General features: G+C 32.5%; 1 protein-coding gene and 1 pseudogene across 2 annotated transcripts in view; both read left to right on the top strand.

Annotated features, from left to right (window-relative positions):
* The window catches only part of Ip6k (Inositol hexakisphosphate kinase), a 94,124-nt gene that overhangs the window by 39,869 nt on the left and 27,486 nt on the right, over positions 1–26,769 (top strand). The window lies entirely within an intron of this gene.
* On the top strand, positions 10,905–15,449 carry LOC141480478 (uncharacterized; annotated as a pseudogene).

Raw genomic sequence — 26,769 nt, 5'->3', positions numbered from 1 at the left:
CTACCGGTAGTGTACATAACAAAAAGCCCCCAGGTCATCCGTACATTCCGGAAGAACAGCAAGTGCAAATAATTGGTGAGATGGTAGTAAATCCTGAACAGTCTACTTATTCCGTCGTGAATGTTTGTGAGGTGTCTTCTACTGGGTGGAGACTTTTGAAGACGAATCATGTATACAAAATTAAAATGGTACACCAATTAACTGAAGATAACCCTGGTCGAAGAACAGAATTATGCGAAATCATGGCGGCTTAAAATTTTCTTTCCACAAATGTAGCACACTTGATGTTTTGCTAGAGTCGTTTTTGAAGTACAGAGCTTTTAGGTTTTTTCATCTAGACTTTGAAACGCTCACTTTGATCAAGTAGGCTTTGGACGACGCTTCATTATCAGTAGTTATCAATTGTTGAGAAAGCATTTCACAGCAGTAATTAAAAAAACCCAGTTTTAATGAAACTGATAACAATTTGTATTATATTAACTACTAATAAATTAAACTTCAACAATAATGATAATAATGATAAAGAACAAACAATGAAATATACTTCTACAGAGAAGGTGTTCGAAATGTCTACCAGCCTCTCCTACACACAGGCGACAACTTGAACTAATTAATTCGGATTTTTTTTCGAATTAATTAGTTCAATAGGAGTAAGAGAAGCAAATTTTTACATCACTGCCGCTTCCAACCTTTCCCAGAGGTAAAAGTCTATAGGCGTTAGGTCTGGTAACCTGCCGGCCAACGGTTGGGTTCTTGGATAGCTATTCAATTATTACTAAAATTTCCAGCCAAAAAATTGGTGACAATGGCAGTGTTGTGAGGCAAAGCCCTGTCTTGTTGAAAATATATTTTTCTGAGCTCAATAAGTGGCAATTCATCAACAAGATGTTCAATATTTTGCCTTAAAATTTCTAAATACCTCCGAGATGTGAGAGTGCCATTATAAATGAACGGGTCAAAAATTCTACCCCTGAAAACACCTGCCCACACACGGAATCCAAATTTTTCTTGACTTTTCTGCTCCACAATAGAATGAGGATTTTGTTGTGCCCAAGTATAAGAATTGTAGCGGTTGAAAATGCATAAGCTTCATCTGTTCAAATACAATTTAACGAAAAATCACGTTGGTTACAACTTTCGAGGAACCACTGTATGGTCCTGTATGGCTTGAATTTGTTATTTGGTAGGCCTGTTGATATTTTCAAATTTCGCGTCGACATTTTGGAATTATTTTCAACAGTTTCTAAAACGACTATTTCTTCCAACTCCTTATCCCTATTCGATTCATATAATTTTGGCCTTTTCTTTTCAAATTAACCACCATCATTTAGGTTTTGTCGCAATCTTGCGAATATGTTTTTAAAAGGTTGTCTTCTCTCTGGATACTTCTCATGATACAAATTGCTTGCTGCTGCTGCATTTTCCCTGGTTTGTATGAAACAGACTATCATATCCCATTTTTCATAATTATCGTACTTCATTGCGAATGTGTTTGAAAATTGAACAAAACTACTCATTTGAAAAAATACACCATTGAATTCTACGTAAAAAAGTGCTTCGGAAATGTTTTCTAGAAACAAGAAATTTTTGACAGGAAAACAGTTACAGCAACTTTTCGAAAATGCACATTTTCGAAAAACATGTTATAACTCAGAAACGATGATAGCTGTCGATATGCGGTTTTCACCACCAAGTTTGTCATAAAATTTGACCCTGAGACACAGCCATCAAGTCATCACCCGAAGACGATTGTGGACACCTTACAATCGAAACGTCGTGAATTAACTTGGCTTGGAATCTCTTAACTTTTTAATTTTTAATGTATTTATATTTTTTCAATTTGTTTCATTTTTACTTGTATTTTACTTCACAAATTTTCATTTCATGTTTTTGCTTAATATAATTGTTTTTTCAGCTATTCATTTTTATTCCTCTTCTTTAATTTTTTAATTATTTCAGGGATTTCAAATCATTTTATATAATATTAGACAATGGAAGTCCGAACTAATGAAATTCATCATGAAACATTGTCAGTCACCTTCAAACATCATCTATCTAGTTTGGAAACAGGAGTTTGTTTCCCTTTGAAAGTGCCCAATTTGTCTCAATCTGTACAGTGAAATTTTCTAGCTCATTGTTTGAAAGATGATTTTGTTAATAAGTTTAATAATAATTTAATTAATGAATTTTAATTGAGATGCATCTCGTTCACATATGAGTTGAAAGTATATAAAATGAAAGCCAAAGGTTTCACTTCCTACTCTTTTCGACTTTTCCTTTGAATTATTTTCAATTCAGTTTCAATTATTTCAAAATCAAATATAAAGTTTATATGAAAGAATACAGTATTTATAGTATTGATGATAATATTAACAATACAAAAATATCAAGTTTTCTGAGAATAAGGATTGATTTTTTCAAGACGATTTTTATATTCCTGTGATATTTTCTTGACCCTCATGCGTTTGTTCTATGTTGTCTGGGTCTTGGGTTCCCGAAATAGTACCTTTTTTGGAGACTAACTTCTGATCTCGTCGAAATCAATATTTTAAAATGCTATAATTTCAACGTTCAAACGTTATTTCAATATAAATGGAATGTGTATGGCAGTAAATATTTGCAGTTGTTGCGTGAATAGATACTATAATGTTTTTGTTAAAATATTTCAGTAGGTAAACAAACGTTTATTATTGTTTATTGAAAATTCACAAAATATTGAAAAAATCTTTGAAAACCATTGGTATATTTTGTCTATAACCTGCACTAAATCTGTGCAGTCACTATTACAGTTGAAAATTATTTTTCGAAAATTCGAATTGTTATACAGGTTTGTAAGAAAGCATTTCCATACGCTCAGTTTGCTGGGCCCATTTGACATTGAATAAATTCTGATATGTTATATTTTCAGGATACATTTTAGGTTTTTCAATTGACATTTCATAGATACTTTTAAGAAAAAAAACATAAAGGAGAATAATTTTTGAACCTCAATATTCAAACAATCCATTCAGCTACTACCAGTGGTTCTTCTAAACTGAGACAACGAAACTCGTAAAAAATATTGGATTAAGTAACCATCGAAATCAAGTGAAATATTTGAGAAAAATGATTATCTTTCATTGAACTTTCTCAACAAAAAGTCATACTTGACTTCACAAGGAAGTTACGGAAGATAAGGTCTTCCAAGGTAATCTAACATAAGGTAATCTAATATAAAATGTCTAGTGAAAATCTTACAATAAATTGTTATTTGACAACAATAGATTTTCAACAAGTGTCGTTCAGTTCCATCACATTTCTTCGAAAATATTTTAGTAACACTGAATTAAAAATAGAATATTAAAATTATACTAACAAACTAAATAATGTAATTGAGAAACAAAATATAATTAGGTATTATAGAATAGAAAATGAACAAACTAATAACCCATAAAGTTTTAGGAAGTTATTAAAAGAAGTATATCGACTCTATCAGAAGTCATAATGAAAAAAAATGAAACGAGAGACGTTCAGAAATAGGTAGAAAATTGTCCAGCGAAAGATTACCCATGCTAAATTATTTTCTGTTCACACCGATAAATACAGTAGAACTACAAAATATCATAGGTCAGCTACAAATTTATTTGATTATATAATAAAACGTGATATCGTATTATATCATATTTATATTTATTTTCTACACCCGTACTCTAACAATACACTTATATGACCATAATCCGTTTCATAATAATATCCATTATGATACAGATTTTTCATAACGATACAGATTATCAACCAATAGAAACCCATAATTTTTCAGTCAAGAATCCTGTTCCTTTGTTTGTCCTAGATTCTAACCTAAGTAACTAATTGCTTTATTTGTCAAAATCAGTTTTCATATTATCTACCTATATTATCAAAATGTTTGAAAACATATAGAAGGAATACCATTGACTCCAATATTTTTAAAAGATCAGATTAATTACAGTTGTTATATTCAATATGAATATAATTAGAATCTTTATAGTTTTCATATATCCATGATAATACCATTAAGTTTGTGTTTTTTTTAAAAAAATATGAGTTAATTACTGTAAATGTGTTCAATACAAATATAATATTTATAGTTTTTCATTATTTATCGGGTTTAGAAAAAATAGCGTATGCAACTCTCATGTAATGGTTATTAATACACTCGCATATACCATACAAAACTCGCCTTCGGCCCGTTTCGTATCCCGGTTAATGCTCGTGTCTTAATAACCATCATTACATGATCGTTGCATAATATACTATTACATTATCAATTCCATTGTAACAGGATACGGAAAAAATCCAATTATTTGGAATTTGCTTCATACTGTTTTTGCCGTAGACACTTAAAAATAAAATATTTATCTATTTTGGCATTTGAGAATTCAATGTTTACATTTTACACTGAACACTGTTGTTTATTCATTCTTCCACATAAAGAAAGGTTTGAAGACTATTTTGGTCTTCATTAGGTTATTGAGTAATGTGGTATATTTGGAAATAGTGAATTATAGGTTGCAATCATCTGAAATCAATTCAGCTAAATTACTTTAAATATGTGAAAAAGGTCCTCTTGCTGCAACAAGAATATTATATGATTTGATGCCACTGTACATTTCCGAAGCATTCCACAACATTCTGCAATGTTCGGGAATAGTCTGGAACGTTAGGAAACATTCTGAAATATCCCAGATCATTATGATTATTTAAAGAAAGTTATTTGGTTTGATAGAAGAGGTTTCCGTTTTCATCTCCAGAGCGTGCTTTTGAAGATATATAGGATGAAATTTCGACCTTTAGAAATTTCTAAAACAATCCAGAACATTCGAAACTATTAGGGAGCATTCCATACAAGGCAAAACCCGTCGACTTCTTATAATTTGAAATTTTTCCTTTTTTTCCAACAAGCACACAATCTGAAGTCGTGATCCCCAGCAAGTACCTAATAATACTGACCTAGGACAATCAAAATAATGTATAGGTACCACAGTATTGTACATAAGAAGATTTACAAAAAATTTCGCGATGGTATAGATATAGATTATCTTAGGGAATAACCATTTTTTTATCCTTTACTTTTCATGAGAAATAATGGCTTATTTACGAAGTGATTTTAAGTAATTCAGCATCAATCCTTATACATTATGCATTTAATATAGATCAATATGGCCCTTTACAGTATGTAATTTAAATTAATATTTTTGAAGATATTACAGATTTAAAATGCAAGGACATAGTGGTTGCGACGGTTCCGGCCCGGGGGGTCGGCGGCATATGCCTATAAATAGCAGGTCGCGCTTCACACTATAGCACTTTATGATTATCAGCGATCGCACGCGTTTATATTTTATATATGTATATTTAGTATCAGCATTGCACTCGTGCAGACAGGGGCGGGTATCTCGATAAAGCAATAGCGTAGCTATTGGATAGAATACCATTAAGTCAGCCAATAACATTTGGTTTGAAAACTTGAAAGCACTGAGGTTTTAGGGTAACAAATTCGGTATGTATATTGAAAAAACATTAGAAATTGAATAAAAGAAAAGTAAATTGAGACTTCTCTTCACAATCTCTTCCTCAGTCCTATAATTCATACCAATTTGCTAATTTTTATTTTTTTCCTCATAATTTTTCTGTTTCACTTACACTGAATATCAGTCATTCTTTGATATAGTTCATCAGGCCCGATTAGACAAAAACCTCAAACAAGTCTCCATGGATAAAAATTTTGAGAATTACGGATATGAAATTTTTTCAACTACAACAGTTAAATGATCTTATACCTATATTTCAAGTTCAAAGTTGATACAACGTCAATAAGAATTGTCTGAAAAGTAGTATTTGAAAAAAATCTGCTTAACCTTGAATTTTGCCGCAATCAGAATGTATATAGCATATGTGTCAGCAGTAGTCATGGCTCGAAAAAGCTCTATATTCATTATATCTCAAACGCATGTGCTAGCTAAATGCCGATATATTAATTCTTCGTTTTATTATTTTTGACCTTCTATATTTCAAAAACTTTTGCGCTCATAAAGAGAGGAAATCAAGGAATAGAACTGCAGTTTGAAAAAATTTGACATCGCTCCAGTTTTCTACAATATAATTTTAAAGAAATACCTATATCCGTATATTAGAGAGGATACAGTGTTTTATTCGAGATTAGAAAGTTCATATGTAGAAAGGATTTTGATCTCAACTTCAAAATATTCAAGTTTAAATGGCCGTTAATAAGATCGTGATCGGATTAAAAAAAATATTATTCAACATATGAACATCATCATTGAATAATAGAGTAAGATCCCAGGGCCACCAGGCGTCACGTATTTTCTGACGAAGGAAATGTGGAAGATTAAGTAGTGTTAGTATGTAATAAGAACGCATGCCTAGCTGCTAGCTTGCTTAGACGGCCAATTTTCAGGTATCAGGTAATCAAGTTACATAGAGAGTTAGAGAAATATGATTATTGTCCTAAGAAAGAGTTTTTGTTGACAAACGATTATGAACTATGTCAAAGTAGTATAAAAGTAATTCCTAAAAGCCCATTTATATAAAATAGGGTGTCAAACACATTTTTACGAAACAAAATAAGTTCTATACAATTTTAACTTCAAAAAATTTCCTTAAAAAATATGCTGTATTATAGTGACATACAGTAGTAAACTATAAATCATAAAAAGCGTTGTCATTGTAAAATTCATCTTAACTATAATAGGCTTTATCAATCAGAATGTCGCTTAATTTTTTCATGAAAATATTCAAAGAATAACTCTTCAGGTATATGGGAATTTTGTTGTACATCTTTATTCCATTGTATATCAATGTGTCCTTCACCATTGTTGTTGTGGGCAGGGGAAGTCTGATCAAGTTAGCTTGACGTGTATTATAGTGTGGCTCGTTTATATCATCACGAGCAGATATATTTTTATGAATCAGACTTACTGTTTCAAGAATGAATAGAGATATTATTGTCAGAATTCGTTGATCAATGAATAATGGTTTGCAGTGATCTTGGAACTTTGCCCCGCACACATACCGGACAGCTCGCTTCTGTAAAACGAAAACAGTCTGCAGCATGCTTTTGCTGCATACTCCCCAGAAGGTAATACCATATTTTATATGTGCATCCACAAAGGCAAAGTACGCAGATCTTGCAAAGGTTCTACCCAGTTCCTTCGAAACTGACTTCACACAAAGCAGCCAGATGCAAGATTTTTATTCAACTTGATAATGTGATCCTCAAATTTAAGCTTATTATCAATGTGAAGTCCTAAGAATTTGGAGGACAATTTCATTTCGAAAATGTTGTTATTCAAACTAAGAGGTGGGAGTTCACATTTGAAGGTGAGGAGATGGGTTTTATCAAAGTTTAAAGAAAGCTTATCTGAGTCGCACCAGCTCTTAGATCCAGTTGTGTTATATCATTAATATACAATAGAAACAAGATGGGTCCTAGGATGGAACCTTGAGGGAAAACTGCTTTGATTTCTCCTACATTTGAGTCGGTTGAGAGTCTTACAATTTGCTTTCGATGCAATAAGTACGATTCAAACCATTTAATGCTTCTACGATCAAAACCATAATGTTTCAGCTTCAGCAGTGAGATTCCGTGATCAACGAGGTCAAATGCCTTGGAAAAGTCACAGAATACAGCTGCTGAATAGGCACCAGAATTCATATCACTATAAATCTTATGTAGAAAGTTAAAAATTGCATCTTTTTTTTTGTTGTTTTGAAACCTATACTGCTGTGGACTCAATATGTTATTATTATAGAGAAAGTAAATTAGCCGCCTTTTTATGATTTTTTCAATAATTTTGGATAAGGTATGTAGTTTATTGGATCATCCCTGACACCATCTTTGAAGAGCAGAATCACTACAGAAGTTTTCATTCATTCTGGAAATGAGCCATTCACAAAAGAATTATTTATCAATGAGACAAGAACGTTCAAAACATAATCTGGCAGTGTCTCAAAGATTTTGACAGACATTTCATCAATACCTAATGTTCTTTTATTTATAATTTCTTGAATAACCTCTTTTAATTCATCTAGGTCAATGGGGATTAAATCAAATGTTTGACCTATTTGAACTCCCTTCAAATATTTATTTAGGTCGTTGCTCGAGACTGTATCAACTGCATATTTTGCGGTTATTGAACAATAGTGGTTTTTTAATGTTGTGGGACTTATTACTGTGTTAGTGGATTTTCCTTCAGATTGCTTTTCTCCTAATTCATTAACTATATTCCACCCTTATTTTATTTTATTATCAGCATTATCAAATCTATTTTGATAATATTTTTTTTCGCAGCACTTATCACATTTCTATATGTTTTGCTGTATTTATTGAAATATTTAAAGAAACTTTCATTTTTTGCATATTTTCGGATGTAATGCATTACTTACTTACGTCACGTAAATTCTCCAAGCTGATTTTTATGTATATTTCAGGTGATATCCTTGAAAATAATTCGCCAATACCCCCAGACACTTTCCGTCGGCCGTATGGCTTTGCAGACGCTTTAAATCTCCCAAAATAATTACTTTACTTCACGTAAATTCTGGTGCTCCATTTTTATATATGTTCACCAGACAACTATTTCAAAACCTTTTACAAGAAGACAGACCGATCCAAGGGGCCAATCATTCCCTAAATTCAATTTCAATGCCTCTGTGGCTAGGAGGAGTGATTATAAAGTAAGTAAGGTATTTATGTACTTTGATTACTCGATACCTGAAAATTGGCCATCTAAGAAAGCTAGGGGGTGGGCATGGGTAGTACATACTAACAGTACTCAATCGTCCACATTTCCTTCGTCAGAAAATATGTGACTTCTGGTGGCCCTGGGATCTTGGACAATAAAGGAATGTTCACATCTTTACCTATTTCTAGATTGTTATCTGTGAAAACCTGCAAAAAATATCGGCATAGACAACATTCTACATAATTGATTAATTATATAGAAATACCCTCAGTTATAAAGTTCTTGTTATTGTAATGATCATTTTCAAGGATAAGGTGTGTTGAGGCATTTCTAAATTCCCAGAAAAAGCACGTGTCTCCTCTCACAGAATTGTTTCATTGATTGTATTATAATATGAGTAGGTTGAAAGAAAATGTCGGGAACAGTGCCAAAAGTTGAGTTCATTGATGAACAAGTGAACAACTAGAAATCCATGAGTCATAAATTAATTTTTTATTTCTATTTCTTTCGATAGAGATGAACTGTAACTTGAATTCATATTACAGTCACCGGCACCGGTGGGAAGTTGAGAGTCACTTTTCAGCAGCCACTTCGATTTTAGCGGTTAAATTACCAGTGGCGTCGGTGAAAAATAATTTAACATAGCTGTTTCTTATACGAAAAATGTATGTGCCACGTCACAAAACACTCTTCCAGAATTCCTTATCAACTTAAGAGCTTTCCAAAGGTAATGGAAGGGTGTAACAACCCTCGTATAATAAAACTCAGACCTAAGACATTTAAAAAATATTGTCAGCTTGAAATTGACAGAATTCATTAGGAAACATATCACGAACAATACATATCACTTTCATCCTTTTGCAAAGGGGCGAGGGGGTGTAAACTACCCTTGAATATTAAAAACCAGACATTTTATATTAAAATTATTCATTTGCAAATGAGATGAGGGGTGAAATCCACCACCAAATGATAAAATTCAGACATACGTCTCTTGAAAAAACACAGTCAGATTGACAGCATGTTGAAATATGCGTTTAGAATTTTTGTAACAGTTCAATCCATTCCCAAAGGGAATAAAGGGGTATAATCCTCTAGAATGATAATAATAGATATAAATCATTTTAAAAAATGTCACCAGCTTGAAATTTACGAGGTGTGTTGCAAGGAAATTCAGAACATTTGCAACACTTTCATCCATTTACAAAGGAAATGAGTGGGTGTAATCCACCTCCGAGTGATAAACTTCAAGCAAAAATCAAACGAAATAACATTTTGTCATAGTTTGACCACGAATGAACTGACTTTGTGGTCCTGCTGTGTTTTGTGACTTTCCTTGTTGAATTACAGCGACAACAGCATTTTTATAGATTTGTTTATCGTGTTCATCGCCTGAGTACGCAATAAAAGTTTGCCAAAGACTCAAAATCATTATTATCTAATCAATATTTTTATTGCACATAGTATATTGTTGCATATGAGCTTATGCAAAATTTATCGGTTAGGAAACGATGACTTTTCTCGAGTCACCATAAAAATAAACTCAAATAAACCTTGAAGAGATAAACACGCCAAGTTTTGTACGGTTCGAATTGATCTGTGTTGGTGAATTTGTAATAAACAATTCTTGTTTCAGTCCTACAGGATCAAATTTAATTTATTTACTTACCTTTAAGTCACAAGCAGAAAAAAATTCGAAGTTGAAAAATTATAATACTAATTTATTTACTTACCTTTAAGTCACAAGCAGAAAAAAATTCGAAGTTGAAAAATTATAATACTAAATAAAAACAAAGTAAGGCATTAACATGTAATACATCCATAACAACTTTTAAAAAGATTGTGAAATTATACAAGAACTAATATGTGACTACACACGAAACAATAACTACCTACCTAACGAGTTCTACTAATTTATCATAAAAAAATTTCTTCCATTATTTTGACTGATTAAATTGTCAAGAGCCAAAATGGAAAGCCCCGGAAAAATGGCCACTTGTGTTGGTTGTCAAGATAAATTCGATAGGAGATATATATAGGAAGAAAGAGTTAATATTTTGTACTGCTCTGATTGCTTCAAAAGACTATGTGTAGGCTCTGGCGACTCGAAATCTAAACAGTCCCATGATTTACGAGATAAAACGTTTCCTTATCCAGAAGTCTGCTCCCATCGAATTCGACTAATTTCACCCGTCAAAGGCGGCAGTCCCAGTGTGGACGAAGAGACCACTCCAATGTCCAAAAGCAGACTGCAACAAATTCGTCTCGTTATTCACACTGGAGTCCCACTTCAAATACGAACACAAGGAAGTTCCTATAATTTTTATACAGCTGGATGATAGAAGTGCATTAGAATTTTATCCTCGAGATGTCAGATACGGCGTAACGCAGTGCATTGTTCTATTGAACGTTATCATTCACGATTTTTCCAACATTATTCCGCGAACTAGCTACTGCAGCAAAACTGACCTCCAGATCACTGACTCTAAGCCTGTGATGGTGCTGTTAGCAAGACGAGTAGCTGGCTGTCACCTCAACCAGTTGGACGACGGAAAAATTCACCCCTACTCCACTTAGCTCACTTCAGAAGATAACCGTGAAGACAAATGCGATGACAACGATGAGGGTACCATAACTTCCAAGAGCTATGTGAAGAATAAGCTCAACATCCTCAGTGCGGGAGATCAGATCATCATCTGGATCGCTTCCAATATCTTCACTAATCTCAGATACAATGTTGCAACTTCTACTTTGTCTAACAAGATCAGGCAGAAGTACTTTGGGCCGATACTGACACTCGGAGGTAATCCTATGGAGTTGTGTAAGGAGGGAACTGGTTTGATTTTGATTCATTACCATGTCAGTGAATGTAACGAAGCCCCTCGCTATTGACGTTGTAATACATAGCCCAGATTGATTGTATGTACATGAATATATTTTTAACTTGAATTGAAAGTTAAGAGAGTCTACAAATTATTTGATACAGTGGAAGAACAACTTAGGATGATCAAGATGAAAAAAGAACAGAATGAACTTTAAAACAATCGCAGTAACGAACGCGGAAAAAATAATACGAAAAGAAGTACCAAAATTCAGAGAGGAATGCAAAGACAAATCAATATTTACGAAAAACTAAAAGAGTAACACAAATAGAAAACAAAAAAAGGAAAGAAAAGAAAAGGAAACAAGAATTAAAAGTACACCAAAAGTAAAGAAATGTGGATAAAAAAAAGCTAGAAGGGTAGTTTAAAACAATAACAATACTTTATGATTTGACTCTCAGATGAAATTGCAAATAATATCCTACTTCAATAATTCACAGCGTTCAGCGCGAAAAATGTAATCATTGTGAAATGTGTATATATCTTAATTCCATAAATTATACGGAGCATTCGAATGATGTATAAATTGCGGTCTGTTCCAGAGCAAGTGACGAGTAAACCAATGGAATACTGATATAGTTTTAAAAAGTAATAAAAATATAGGGTTCGGATGTAATTTTTATTTATTAAGTAAAGTGATTGAATTCAATTAAACGTTCCACTTATTTTTATTACACAAGCTACGAATGGACATTGGTGACAGAGATAGGTGGTAATTCATCTGCTTTACTCGTAAATAGTTTCAACAGCTTTGGTTGAAATGTTTATTCAGAATCTTATAGCAGGATGCGGTGGAATGACATTAATTTAAGAATTCAAAGAGCGATAGCTTGACAATTTGGATTTGATCCAAGGCAAATAGATGTTCAGTGATCATTTTCCTACTCATTAAATGTTTTACTGACAAGCATCCCAATCACCTATCGAATAAACACACGTAATGTTTTTTCACTCAAATATCATCTGAGCCTTACCCTGGTATGTTGTCATCTCCTTGATAGCTTACGTTAATTCCTTATTCACAATGACTGCAACTAATATGACTGGAAAAGATACGAAATTGAAACACAATTAAAACTTTTGTGGCCTCCGCCAAATCTCTATTCAAGCCAAAGCGTTTGCGAACATTTTTTAACGTGTTCCGCAGTTGTTGCGGAATAATGGCAACGCAATCTTCCTGTCTCAGCCGAATCTTTGGTCGTATTTTGTAGATATTTCGTTCAAGATAGTCCCACAAAAAATCGAGTAGAATAAGGTCACCGGATCTACGTAGCTATCAAATTAATTTATTACCCCGTCCAGTTCAACGATTAGAGAAATATTGATTTAATCAACCCTTCACGATGCCTGCATTATGTACAGAACAACCATCTAACTGCAAATATATTTTTTTCTGCAAGAAGAAGTTCATCGATTGCTTCCAAAAATTCATTCATTAAAAATTGATGTTACTCTCAAAAAAGAAAGAACCAATTGTCATCCCATTTAGAATTCTTCATCATATATTTATAATAGCGACCATTGTCTGATGGATCCATTACATTAGATGTGAAACTAGCTTCATCACTAAATAAAATATTCTTTAAGAATGTCTAGAATGAGAAGGTCCTTTTCCTGTGTCCATAAGCAAAACCCAAACTTTTTTTCAATTATCTCTCTGGAATATAAAGATTTTTGGTTTGAATGGCTTCAATTTGTTTTTTTCTTCAGGCATCGCCTACTGTAATCTGATTATTTCCTTCCTTTTTCGTATATTATACACGAAATATGTGTGCTTACTGCTCCAGTCCAATTGAATGTTTGGTTTAGTTTATGTATCACCGTAATGTTATTTGTTACTGAACGATTTTAGTGAATATTCTTGTAACTTCTTTTCCTCTTATTATCTCCAGAAATACTCATAGTTTTGATTTTTTGTTGAGTTTACAACAATTTGGTTTTATGAATAATACATTTCTGTGAAATTGTGGATGGGGATAAAACAAAACCGGCTGAATCCAGTGTAGTATACCGATTTCTCATAAAAGTTCCAATTGAATTGAAATGTCATTATTTTCAAATTTTAATTCTTTATAACTTTCTTAACGACAAACCTATTTGGACGCCTAGTTCACAGTTGCCATTTCACATTGTTTCAGTGCTTTTATTGATAATTTTTCCCAAATAGGTTTACCTATAAACCTTGACTTTAGAAAAGATCCTCACCGGAAAAATGAACAATGAAAGATTTAAAAAAAAATAAAAAATTGTTGAAGCATTGATCAAAATGGTCTCTCTTCGACCAAGGGAACTTAGACAGTGTTATCAATCACGCAAACCCTGATGATGTCATCTATAGCCAACTTCGGTTATACCAGTTTTCCAATATATACAGTAAATGCAATCTGTATATTTCTATTTCGCATTCTAGCTATTCATTGTCAATATATGTGGGTACATGACAAGTTGTATTTCTTGTAAGCGCTATCGGATCTATTGAAACACACATGAATAAGTAAGTAATATCATCGACGGCCTAAGGTATGAAGAGATGAGACGTCATAAGACAACATGAGAGGAAGGTGTTATAAGAAGGAAACAACGAAAAAAAGAACCAGCTATTATATCGTGATGATAACTTCGTAAAGCGGACAATTCGTCGAGAGAAGTTTTTTCCAGGCCCTACTGGGGTATCAGGATCCTGGAAGTTATACATACCTAGATCAAGATATCACCGAAGGCCACTTTGTCCGTGGTGTTGAAATAAATGGGAAGAAGATGCATGAACTTGCAAGAGATAAACATCTGACGAAATGAGCAAGGACAAATGTGAACTAATAGTTTTGAGTAAGTTGTGCTGTTTTACTATCGCATAAGGAAACCACAACTCATCCTGAACTGAAACTGAGGTGAGAAGGTGCGTAATTGACCCGCAAAAATACGTGAATGTGTGGAAATACATACTTCTTCTTTGAACACTGTTGAAATCTAAACACAGCTACTCTAAATGAACACATTTCGGATTGACCTGATATTTGCTGTATTATTTATTGTCCTAAGATTGATTGAAAGTTGTTTCATTTGGTATTCATTACAATTTTCACCTCAATAGATGTGCACACCAAATAATTGACTATGGTAATTTTGGAATATTTATTTTTCATTAGGTACCGCCCAGTTTACTCGCTTCTCGGGAATATCCATAAACATGCAAAAAAATATTTCTTCTTTATAATAGATAAGTCGTTATTTCTTCAAATGGCTTTAATAAATGAAAAATATAAATAGTTGTAGGATATATTTGTTATCTCAATTTTGTGATTACTAAAAAAGTGAGTATCTACTGATAGAAATTACTGACTGTCGCAATGAGTTAGATAAATATATTTGTTATTTTACGTCTTTATGAAATTACTACGGATCAAGATTATTCAATAACAAACACCAAAACTGTGTGCGTACAGTTGAAAATAAATGCGAAATAATAAACAAGGGTTTAATTTACTGCGCAAAAAATAACCAGCAATTATAAAGAAGTTATAATGGGGAATGTTCCTCCTGACGAAAATCAAGTAGTTTTCATTAAAGAGCTCTGAAACAACGCATTTTAAACTTATCATTTCAACCTTTTTCTTTAAAAAATTATTCAAATACTTGAAAAAGAGGAATGAAATAATGCATTGAACATTTAAAGGGATTCGTTTCTATTTCACCGTTCGGCAACATCGTTTATAGCTAATAAAGGACAATGAATCTGTTACCTGTAGAAGACGAACAAAGATGACATATTTCAGAGGCGTGCTGTTCTATTTACTTATTTTCCGAGTTCCGAGACATTCTGTGATATATGACATTTTGTGCACCTAACGTATCTTCCTCTATATAAATAAATAACAAAACAACTGTTATATTATATTCATATATAATTATATAGTTATATATATATGTATATATATATATATATATATACATATATATTTTTATATATATATATATATATATATATATATATATATATATATATATATATATATATATATATATATATATATATATATATATATATATATATATAGTCATATATATGTTAATGTGGCTTGTGGAGGTGGTATTGAACTATAATTTATATTTTGCCTTAATTGTTGATTTATAAAGATAATTTGTATTTTATAAGTAGAATATCTAGGTACGTATAAATTATTTCAACTTAATATAGGCGCTGTTGCCAATATGTGAATTAGAAACAAATCCCTTTAAAAATCAAAACACAACATTTGAAACATCAATTTGAATACTTTTCGAAGTGAATTTGAAAAACTCATGAATTAAACTCAACTTCATTTTGTTCAAACTTGCATTTGCTGTAATAACCCAAATTGAGGAACTTCTCCCTTTGCTGGTTTCAGAAAAGCTTATTTTAATAATTTGTATTCTTAAATTAGGATCAGTCGATATTTCACAACTTTACATTCTGAATTACTATTGTTTTGATATTTCATCTGTGAATGGACTGGAAATTCTTGCAAACAAATTCATCGGTTCGTACAGAAAGTGAAGGTCTTGAGCTATTTATGCATGTCAAAGAAACAGATTATTTTATAAAAATCGATTTTTTATCAAGGATTATATACAAACCCCACCAACTTTAATCGATTAAATTGTTTGCAAATCCAAATTTTCGAAATTTTCCTAAGAAGATAAAATTTGATATTAAATTAATACACACATAAAATTAGGGGATCGATTGCGTTTGGGGTGCAAGGGATATGTACTCTTCAGACAATAAAGCATATTTATTATTATTGACAGGAAACGATAATGAACTCAAAAAAAAGTAGTTTCGAAATCTAAATTCTAAAATTTATATGAAATATTTCAAAATTATGACAAAAATATTCATGTTCCAGCGCTTGCCATGGCCACTGATTTATATACGTTTTAATGGTTTTTGAGGGTCTCGTACATTTAGTAGCTATAAAACTTTTTGAAAGTTGCCGAGCCTTCAACTTTTCGCCATTTTCAGATTCCATTTAATTCAATTCAAAAATAACGCTCTTAAAAGTATGAAACAAGAAAATATTCTTATCTGAAATTATTATGTTCAAACTATTCAATATTTATTGGTATCAAATATAAACATCTCACTCGTAATATACATGTGCTACTCTAACTTGTCAAATTTGATATTTTTTTTTGAAAATCCTTAAAAAATCAGTATTTTTTGTAAATTTCGAAAAATGCCAAAGGAAAAAGTAGCTCAGTTTCCAATTTTATACCCTTGCTCGAAATTTGAATTCTATTGTTACATCGACTTTTTTCCAATATTTTCGAATTTTTCGCTCTATCGATTCTAACGAAACATGATTCAAATTTAATAATTTTGATGAATACGAGACTTCAATGTCATATCTTGCCCAGAAAATACTCGCATTGGCCTGTTATCAGAAAAAGAAATAATTACACCTTCAGAAATTCGTCTTCATTACTGCAAAGTTCATCTAGTTTTTCATTTTATTGTTATACCATAGTATCATCTTCATTACGAACGAGTCTCTGTGATCAGCTGTGATGGCGTTATGGCAACAGAATTTAGAGTGAGGACGGAGTGAGAAAGTAATAGATAGAGAAAAAGTGAATAGAGAATAGAGGAATAGAAACTCGGAGAGGAAAATATAGGTATCACACAACTGCACGTATTAAACTTTATCGACGAATTTTGGTTATTTCGGCTTGCGGAAATCATCAGATTATATATTTTTCGTAATCCTTAAATTATTTCCTTCGAAATAAAAAAAAACAGCTACGCTCGAGAATGTCGAAATTACGTTATTTTTTTACAACTTTGCTGCCCTCCCCTTTCTTTACGTCACTCTCAAATTGTCAAATTTCTGGAATATACACTTTTTAGCAGGTAATTAACTCAGCCTACCTTAATCTGACGCACTCGAGAATTTCTGATGATCCATTTTTTTTATACTAATCTGATCCTTTATCCCTCACAGGCGGCCTTATATATGCGGCTCATATTTGGTGGAGGTACTTAACCGGGTACAAGGTATTCCCCTGTATATTAATCTGCCGCGCTTCAGTAAATCCCGAAATCCCCGCTTGGGGATTATTATTAGTTCATATTTGAAGTTTATTTAAAGACTAACGTTACCATTTCACTGGTATAAATTCAACTTCCCTCATTTCTACCAGAGCGATGAGGGTGGTAATTATATTTCTACATCTGAAAGTGTTGCTACGTCTGATTTATTTAGACGATAAACTCGTTTATGTTAGTGAATACTTTCGGTGGACAGATTAAGGGGAATTACGAATAATCTTGTATAATAAAATGTCAGTAAACAAAATAACAAAATTAACCTACAATTATAATCACCAAAACCTGGTTACGACACAAATTCGGTTTACAAATATGAAAAAATTATGAAAACGATGAAAAAGTGAATCTGATGTATTTCAACAAAAAAAGAATGATCCAAATATTTCAATATCTTAACGTTATCTAATTTTTCAATTAATGCCAAAGTTAATAAATTAACGGCTTCATTCAATAGCTCACAGTTACTTCAATAATTACTTTGCAATTATTTCACTGATGTACTTTGCTGTATTGCTGTCGCCGTCGTGACTTAGTCTAAACTGTTCCATCAGTGATGTCGCAAATTCATAAATTTCCAAAAGCAGTTTCTTGATACGAATGAACTACAAAAACGGCTGCACATGATCAGGTGAAAAATATCCAGGGAATAATTATGTTCCATTTCTTTCACAGATGTTGACAAAAAAACCTTTTAGAAAGTTTTGATAAAAAATGAGAAACTGGAATGCGATTTTGTTTTGTTGAGTGGTGCGTTGTCATATGACTATCATTGTATTGTCAATATTCTATAGGATATTTTGAATTTTTTTGATATGGCCGAACAGTTTACATTCAATGAATATGCAGATATGCACGTATTTTATGGACGAGCATTTTGTAATGCTGCAGAAGCTCGTCGTCTGTATTCCGAGCATTTTCCCAATCGAACGGTACCGTCAAGAGAAACATTCGAGCGTGTCGATCGCAGCTTGAGGGAGACAGGTATGTAATAATTGATAATTAATTTGAGCACGTTGTTTTATTTCGATATTATTGTAGGTACAGTTTTGCCAAAACGAGGTGGTGAGGGCGCTCGTAGGACTGTACGTACCGTTGTATTGGAGGAAAATATTTTGGAAGCCGTCGCTGATGAACTTTCAATGAGCATCAGAAATCTATCAGAACAGTTCCATACATCCAAGTCCACTATTCATAGAATAATTAGGGAACAACTGCTCCACCCATTTCACATCCAGAAGGTACATGCCATGACACCTCAAGATTTTCCAGCACGACTGGAATATGCCAATTGGTTCATGGATAGGCAAAGAGAGGATATGACTTTTATTAATCGAGTTTTATTCACTGATGAAGCAGGTTTCAGTAGAGATGGAGTTATCAACTCTCATAATCTCCATATATGGGCCGAAGAAAATCCCCATGGGATATTGCAAACCAAACACCAACGGAAATTAAACGTGAATGTTTGGGCTGGTATCATAGGAAACCATCTTATAGGACCATTCGTTCTACAGGACCGATTGAATGGAGAACGTTATTTGGAGTTCATTCAGAACGATTTGAATGGACTTTTGGAAGATGTTCCATTGCAAACCCGAAGAGATATGTGGTTTATGCATGATGGCGCTCCTCCTCATTTTAGTTTGATTGTGCGTGACCATCTGAACCATATTTTCCACAATAGATGGATTGGTAGAGGTGGGCCATATTCATGGCCATCGCGGTCTCCGGATTTAAATCCATTGGATTTCTTTCTGTAGGGGCATCTAAAAAGCCTTGTTTACGCTACACCTATTCACACAAGAGATGCATTGTTGAATAGAATAACATTACATTGTGAAGCCATACGAAACGACCCTGGAATGCTATTTCAAGTACAGAGAGGGTGTCTTCGCAGACTAAGAAAATGTATAGAGAGAGAAGGTGGTCATATCGAGCAGTTTCTGTAGCGGATTTTTCATTTCTGTTTGCTCTTGAGGCTCTTGAGTTTCGTTAGTTAAACGTGTTTGCATTATAAAAATTCGTTATGAACATTTTACCTATCATTTCCATTTTCCTTAAAAACTAATATTTTCGAATAATGGTAGTCATCTCAGGATAAATGTTGTTGAATTAACGTTATCATTATTATTTCTGCTTTGATAATTATTCATTTCAAATAATGGTGGACGAGCGGGTTTGATGTCGTCGAGTGAAACTACATTTTTATCAAGACTCGTTGCTCCGATCGACTTTCCACACGAGTACTTTTATTCATAAAATTGTCCAAGTAACCTTAATTTGTTGAAAAATATTGAAAAATATCTGTCATTTCAAAGTTTTGGGGTGTGGACCATCGGGGGTAGTCCGTTCCTGACTTTGTAGCAAAACAACTAACTCCTGCATGAAAGCTCATCGAAGGAATTCATTTGTTTAGTCAATTACCAAAATTTGGATGATTTTGAATATTCACTTGAAAAGTTATCAAAGAAAAACATTTTTCATTTTGTAACTTCGAGGGCCCGTTACTTGGTAACGAAGGATTTTAGGAAAAAAAGTTATATGAAGTACTGGTGATATTTTGACCCCATCTATACATTCCCGAGAGGAAAAGAGGAAGTCCAGGGACACCCTGTATAATATTTTGACGCGTTGTATAGAAAGTATTGAAGAATGTTATCGAGGAAGGCTTGTTTTTTTCTGTCTTCAGCATCCATTTCACCCCATGCAGGAACAACAATTGCACCTCATCCCATAGTTTTTTTTATTACCATCGGAATATTCTTTCAATGCTTTATTATATAACGCAGGTCACTTTTCAACTTCCGCAATCAAATTTTCTACCGAACATTCGGCAATATTTGACATAATTATAAAAAAAATGTAATGAAAACGCCAATATATTCAAAGATAAAACAGGTATCCTAGATAATATTTGATATCAGATATCAACAGTGGAATGTAGAGTGGGGAGTCTGCAGGCACCGACTGTTTCTAATTATTCAGTCGGCCAACTGGAATCGCTTAGATGTGCGAACTCACATTACGATTCTGTACTAATAAGCATCCAACTAAACTATCGGCCGATATAGAGCATACACATTTTTTGCAACCACTCCTTATAATTTTTGTTTTCGTTTCATTTGACTGGGGTGGTCGCGTGATTTAGTATTTGATTTCAATTTTAAATAACAGTTTTGCACAAACTCACTTTCCCCTTCATGTAATCAGTCTTTTGCCCTTTTGAAATTGTTTAATGCAACAAATCTTTTGAATTGTCATGAACTTTTTGAATACACGTAGTATGAATCGATATGAGTTGCATCCATCTAAATTATCGGTTGACCTTATCCTCCATAATCCGTTATACTTTTCAAAAATTGTATCCTTACGTGTTAGATTTCTGATTATTTTCATGAATGATTTCGTATTATTTTTTGTGTTTCTTCATCTGAATCCAATTTTTCTCAATACCTTTCTCAATGACTTGCAAGATCCTTCACAATCATTTTTTTTCATATTTTTTTTATGTATTCGCCGCAAAGTCGGGATTATCGATTATATGAAAGTTGATGACGAAGACGACCTTTGGTAAAATCATCAAGTATAGTTTTTGGAGCTTCTCTGTTTTTTTTAATTCGACTATTTTCATATTCAAAAAACGATATATTGTGACAAAACTATTTTACGGTTTTTGGCTTTGGTCTACATGTTTCCATGCCTGACATTTATGTAGAGGCAATATAAATTCGAAAACACAGACAATTTCAATAAAAAGAAGAAGCAATAAATATCAATGAAATCTAGCTACGTGTCCCCAAAAGTACACAAACAAGGTCACGTAATCCAATAATGAGAAGTCAAGCCACGCCCACTAATTATAATATACAACCACAGTCAAATAGCAGCATCCTAGTTACTGCGTTCGGAATGGGAACAACAACTCGAGCACCAACTCGGGCACTGCGACCATTACCACATCCCCTTTGATAAAGCCTACTGCAGTAATAGACGAAACGTCAGGCATAAAAATACATTTTTTGAATTTATTGTGATGTATATATACTACGATGTATATACATATACTCAAAAACACAACAAGTCGCTGGATTTGCGTTTAAAATTGTCATGACACAAATTACATGAAGTCTCGATTAGGTCTGCTTTCTAACGCTGGCTTTTCACGAAGTTTCCTATCTCGTAATTCTAGACGCTAGTTGCTGTTTTAAGTTTCAGAATCCAACTATAGGAATTTAACAAGTCAAACGAGGTGAGAAATCACAACGAACTCCATAAAAACTTTTAAGCAAAAATATAATATATACATTGTAAAACGGATTCAACTAAATGTATGATAAACATGGATGAATCTTGAACTAAATTTTCAATAAGAAAAGAAAACAAAGAAATTGTAAAATTACTGTTCAACATTGCATTTGAGCGCTCTCACGGATCATTAACATAATGGATGACATAATGATGAATGCAATTCAACGAAAAGTTATATTTCTGAGTTTGGGTGCATTGATATTGTACTATTCATAGTGTACTACTATAGTACTAGACAAACCATGTCATTCAATACCCATATTGAGGTATAGTTGGGAAATAATGTAATCTGCGATTTTGTAGCTGCGGTCATCTAGAATTTGCATCTTTTTAAAAGGGTAGGTACTACTATTCTACTAGCCAAGTCCTGTCTGATACCCATATTGAGGTAGTTGTGAAATAATGTGTAATTCGTCATTTTGTAGCTGCGGCCATTTTGGATTTACAAGGATACGGAAGTAATTGAATTGTATTGTCATCAGAACTGAATGTTTGTACCAAATATCTAATCAATCTGTCAACAGGAAAGGGGTCAAACTGCAATGACTGGATTTGAGAAAAACGGACAAATGGGGCAAGCTGAATAACACCGTTTAATTGAAAAAGATCTTCGCTCTTTGCCAGTTGAGTCGACTTGATTCACATTGTAGAAATGTTTTAATGAAACATCGTCCATTCTTAACATGAATTGGTTCTCTGTGCATGTGGTTACATCTGGTTACATGTGGTATATTCTTATCGTTATTATTCGAGTAGAACGCGACTACTACATAGCTATTATTCAATTACCTTTTTAATAAAACGATTTGTCTTCACGATTTACCATGTTACTTATTGAACAATTGGTACACTAAGACTTAATTGTTTGTAGTCCCGGTATAAACAAAAAACTGATAACATATAATGAAGTTCTCTGCTTGCTTTCGAGAAATTATTGTTCATTATGAAACCAATAACTGATATAATGCAAATGCTCCAAAAAACACCTCAATACAAACACCTTATCAGTCAGCATGATTTTATTAATAAGAGGTCAACTGACTTCAATTTCATTGCCATTAAACAGGTCATGTCTGATAGTGTGGAATAAAGGTCAGGTTGATGAACGGATATACAGGGTAATTCAAATTCAACCTCCACTATTGGGATTTCCTTTACTACACGAGATACGTCAAAGTTGCGTTTTTTTGTGTTTAACAAAATACTGTTTTGAAACTTGAAAAATTCCGAATATCTCCGAAAATATCTGAAAAAAAAAAAATGAAAATCAGAATTTTCGTTTTTATTTTTTTTTTAGCATTATTTAACAACATAGTTCAAAACCAAAAACACATTTTCATTGATACTGTTTTTCAGCTATACGTTTTCATGTTCATATTTACTATCCGAAATTTCGTCTTCCGGCAATCATCATCAACTGTTTTTTACTATGGGCGCCATATTGTTTTCTATATAGAAAAATAGTGCTTCTCATTCTGATTTCATTGATATATAATTTGTTATGATTTGCTTTTCTGAAACCATAGGTATTAAAAAAACTCCATCTGACCCCATCGAAAAATTTTGTTTAATAAACATCAGCTGTCAGAACTGATTTTGAATCATATCCGAAAATATAACAGCCCGATAGAACAATTAATTGGAATTTTGGACAAAAACCAAGAATGAAGTATGGCAGCAGAATGGAACAAAATACTATTTTTGGTACTTTTTTAGATAAATACAGATCCTTCCAAATCAACGCATCAAGTCTCGACAGAAATGGATGTGCCACAGACGAGCGTATGGAGGAAATTAAAAAAAGTGATTTGAAATGTTATAAGATACATATTTCACAAAAATTACATCCAGGTGATCCTGAGAGAAAGTTGAAATTTTGTAGCTGGCTCTCGAATAGGGTAAACCATACAAACATCTTGAATAACATTATTTGGATCGACGAAAGTACTTTTTCAAACTGTGTTTTTAATACAGCACATTTGGAGTGAAAATGATCCGCGACACTTCAAAGAAGTCAGACCACAAGTTCGGTTTGTATTTCATCAGTTCGGACTTCCATTGTCTAATGTAATATAAATTGATTTGAAAATCCTGAAAAAAATTAAAAAGATCAACCAAAAGTAACAATATTATTAAACAAAAAACTGAAATTATAAAGAAATAACATACAAGCAAATAAAAAAATTTAAATATTGATAAAAGCTGAAAATAAAAAAATTAAAAAATATTATTAACAAAAAATGAAAAATAAAAATTAAAAGCTTTCAAACCAAGTTATGTCACAACTTGGTTTTGAAATCTTTTAATTTTAATTTTTCATTTTTTGTTAATAATATTAGACGAAACGTCGGATAGTAAATCTGAACATGAAAACGTGTAGCTGAAAAAAAGTATCAATGAAAATGTGTTTTTGGTTTTGATCTATGTTGTTAAAGAACGCTTTAGAAAAATAAAAATAAAAACTACTATATTCAGTTTTTTCCGGATATTTCCGGAAATACACGAAATTTTACAAATTTCAAAACAGTATTTTGTTAAGCACAAAAAAACGCAACTTTGCCCTGATTTAAGCTCCGACGTATACCAATGGTGGGGGTCGAATTTAAATTACCCTGTATATTTTATATTGATATTTACCATTCAGTTCTATTTGATATATTAACCCAAATATGTTTCAGTTAGGCACCTATTAATATATACTTCATACCTTCAACTGATGGTCATTTATGTTTTTTATACCCTTTTCTCTTCCCTTTCATATTTCTCGGACTCAGGAGTTCCGCAGAATGTTCTTCACATATGTTACAATATTGCAAGATTGTGAATTTCTCCAAGCTCAACTGAACATTGCTAAATAATATCTAAAACAATATATCAAAATGTAATGTGTGTACATACTCATAAAGTATAAGAAACAACTCTGACAGTTTGTGAAGATACCAAACTAGGTGTTTTGTTTGGCAATGAACTGATTTCTGTCAAGCTTGTGAATAAAATAATATCTTTAAGTTCGAAAACATTAGGATTTGTAAAGCGTAACGATGTTAATTTATGTTAACATTGAACACTGTATTTTTCTCTAGTTCCCTTGACATTTATTTTACACTAGTTTGGAATACGGTACTGCCTAGCACTGATTTAGAAAATGTCCAGCGACAGATATATTGAAAAGAGATGAGCTTTTTCAATAAAAAAAATCGCTTACCTTACCTAGCTCACAGAAGAACTATTCAAAGCATCACTTAAGATAGTTATGGTTTTGAAGATAAACTGCACATACTAGCCAAATTGAACCTTTGCGTTCTTCGGGCAGTAGGTAGGTAACTAGTTCAGTAATCAATATTTTGCTTTTCCAATATTTTTTGTATATCGTTAACATTTTATTGTTAAAAATGTTGTTTTTTCTCTATTTTTTATGACATTCGATATAACCAAGATGCATAGAAACACTGGTGTTTCTACCGATTCTCTTTTGTTCTGTCAAAACCTCTCGACGCAAGAAATGAGATTGACTCAACATTGTACACATGTTGACAGATGATGCAACAATCTAGATCTGTCGCGCGTATTTTGTTCAGATCTTAATTTTAAAGTAAAAAATATTCTTTCACCTAATATCAATTTATTCTCAAAAATCTGTTGAATCTGTTTTTTCGTTAATCAGCTGTTGTTGTCAACAAATTCATATACTATTTCTCTATACCTATCTATTGCCGTTATTATACCGTTTAGAAGATATAAATTAATTTCGATATTTTTTTTACCAAACATGAACTTTTATGAATGCTGATAATCTTGAACTCTCTTGCACTAAAACGATCAAATTTGAAATAGAGTGGAGTGATACTATGAGGATCTTCACTCCGAGTCATACTTTCATTTGCCTCATACAGGATCTTCAAAAAATGCAGAAACTTTGATCTCATGAAAAAATAAGTGGAACTCAATTTTTTCAAATGGAATACCCTGTAAATTTCAACATTTTTGAGGTCTACATTCAATTTTAGATTAACTTTGTTCAGATAATACTATTTCTATTTTGAACCGTTTTCGAGATAAACTGTTTCAAACGGAAATTGACATGGTTTCCTTGTTCATCACTCATTTTTGTAAAACAGATTTCGTTCGATATTTCTCGATTAGTCACAGATAATACAATGAAAAGATAATTATTAAAATACTCCTCAACCATCGAATGAAACTTCTCTTCAAACAATAGTTTTATTAACGCTGAAACACGAATTGAAAATAATAAACCCATAAATTAATGAGTTAATTTATTCGTCAGTGTATTTCAGAATATGTTCAAACACATCTCAACTTCTTGAACAAACATGTAATCTCTTCAAAAGATTGTCATGTGTAGCGCTTCTGATCAAGTCTGGAGTCAAACTATTGAAAGCAGTTGTAATTCTCGATTTCATATCTTCCATTGTTGTTATTGGAGTAGAGTAAACCATATTTTTAATGAAACCCCACACGAAATAATCTAATGGATTGCCATCTGGTGTTCTAGGAGGCCAACGAAAAGGTCCATTATTACCAATCCATCTGTCTTCGAAGATTTCGGTTAAAGCTTCGCTGACCGAATGAGAATTATGGGATGGAGCACCATCCATTTGGTACCATATACGTTCTCTTCCTGGTCTATTATTTAAAATCATTTGAATTCCATTCCTCACTAAATCTTCATATTTTGATGCATTCATATTATCATCACAAAACTCGATATAAAAAATTGACTCATTCTTTATGGCACAAAATACATTGA

Source organism: Leptinotarsa decemlineata, unplaced genomic scaffold, assembly GCF_025532065.1.
Source record: "Leptinotarsa decemlineata unplaced genomic scaffold, Ldec_3_MD MMD2_P_RNA_scaffold_9, whole genome shotgun sequence".
NCBI classification, from domain to species: domain Eukaryota; kingdom Metazoa; phylum Arthropoda; class Insecta; order Coleoptera; family Chrysomelidae; genus Leptinotarsa; species Leptinotarsa decemlineata.
The sequence above is the reverse complement of the archived record's forward strand: the minus strand, read 5'-3'. Positions and strand labels throughout refer to the sequence as shown.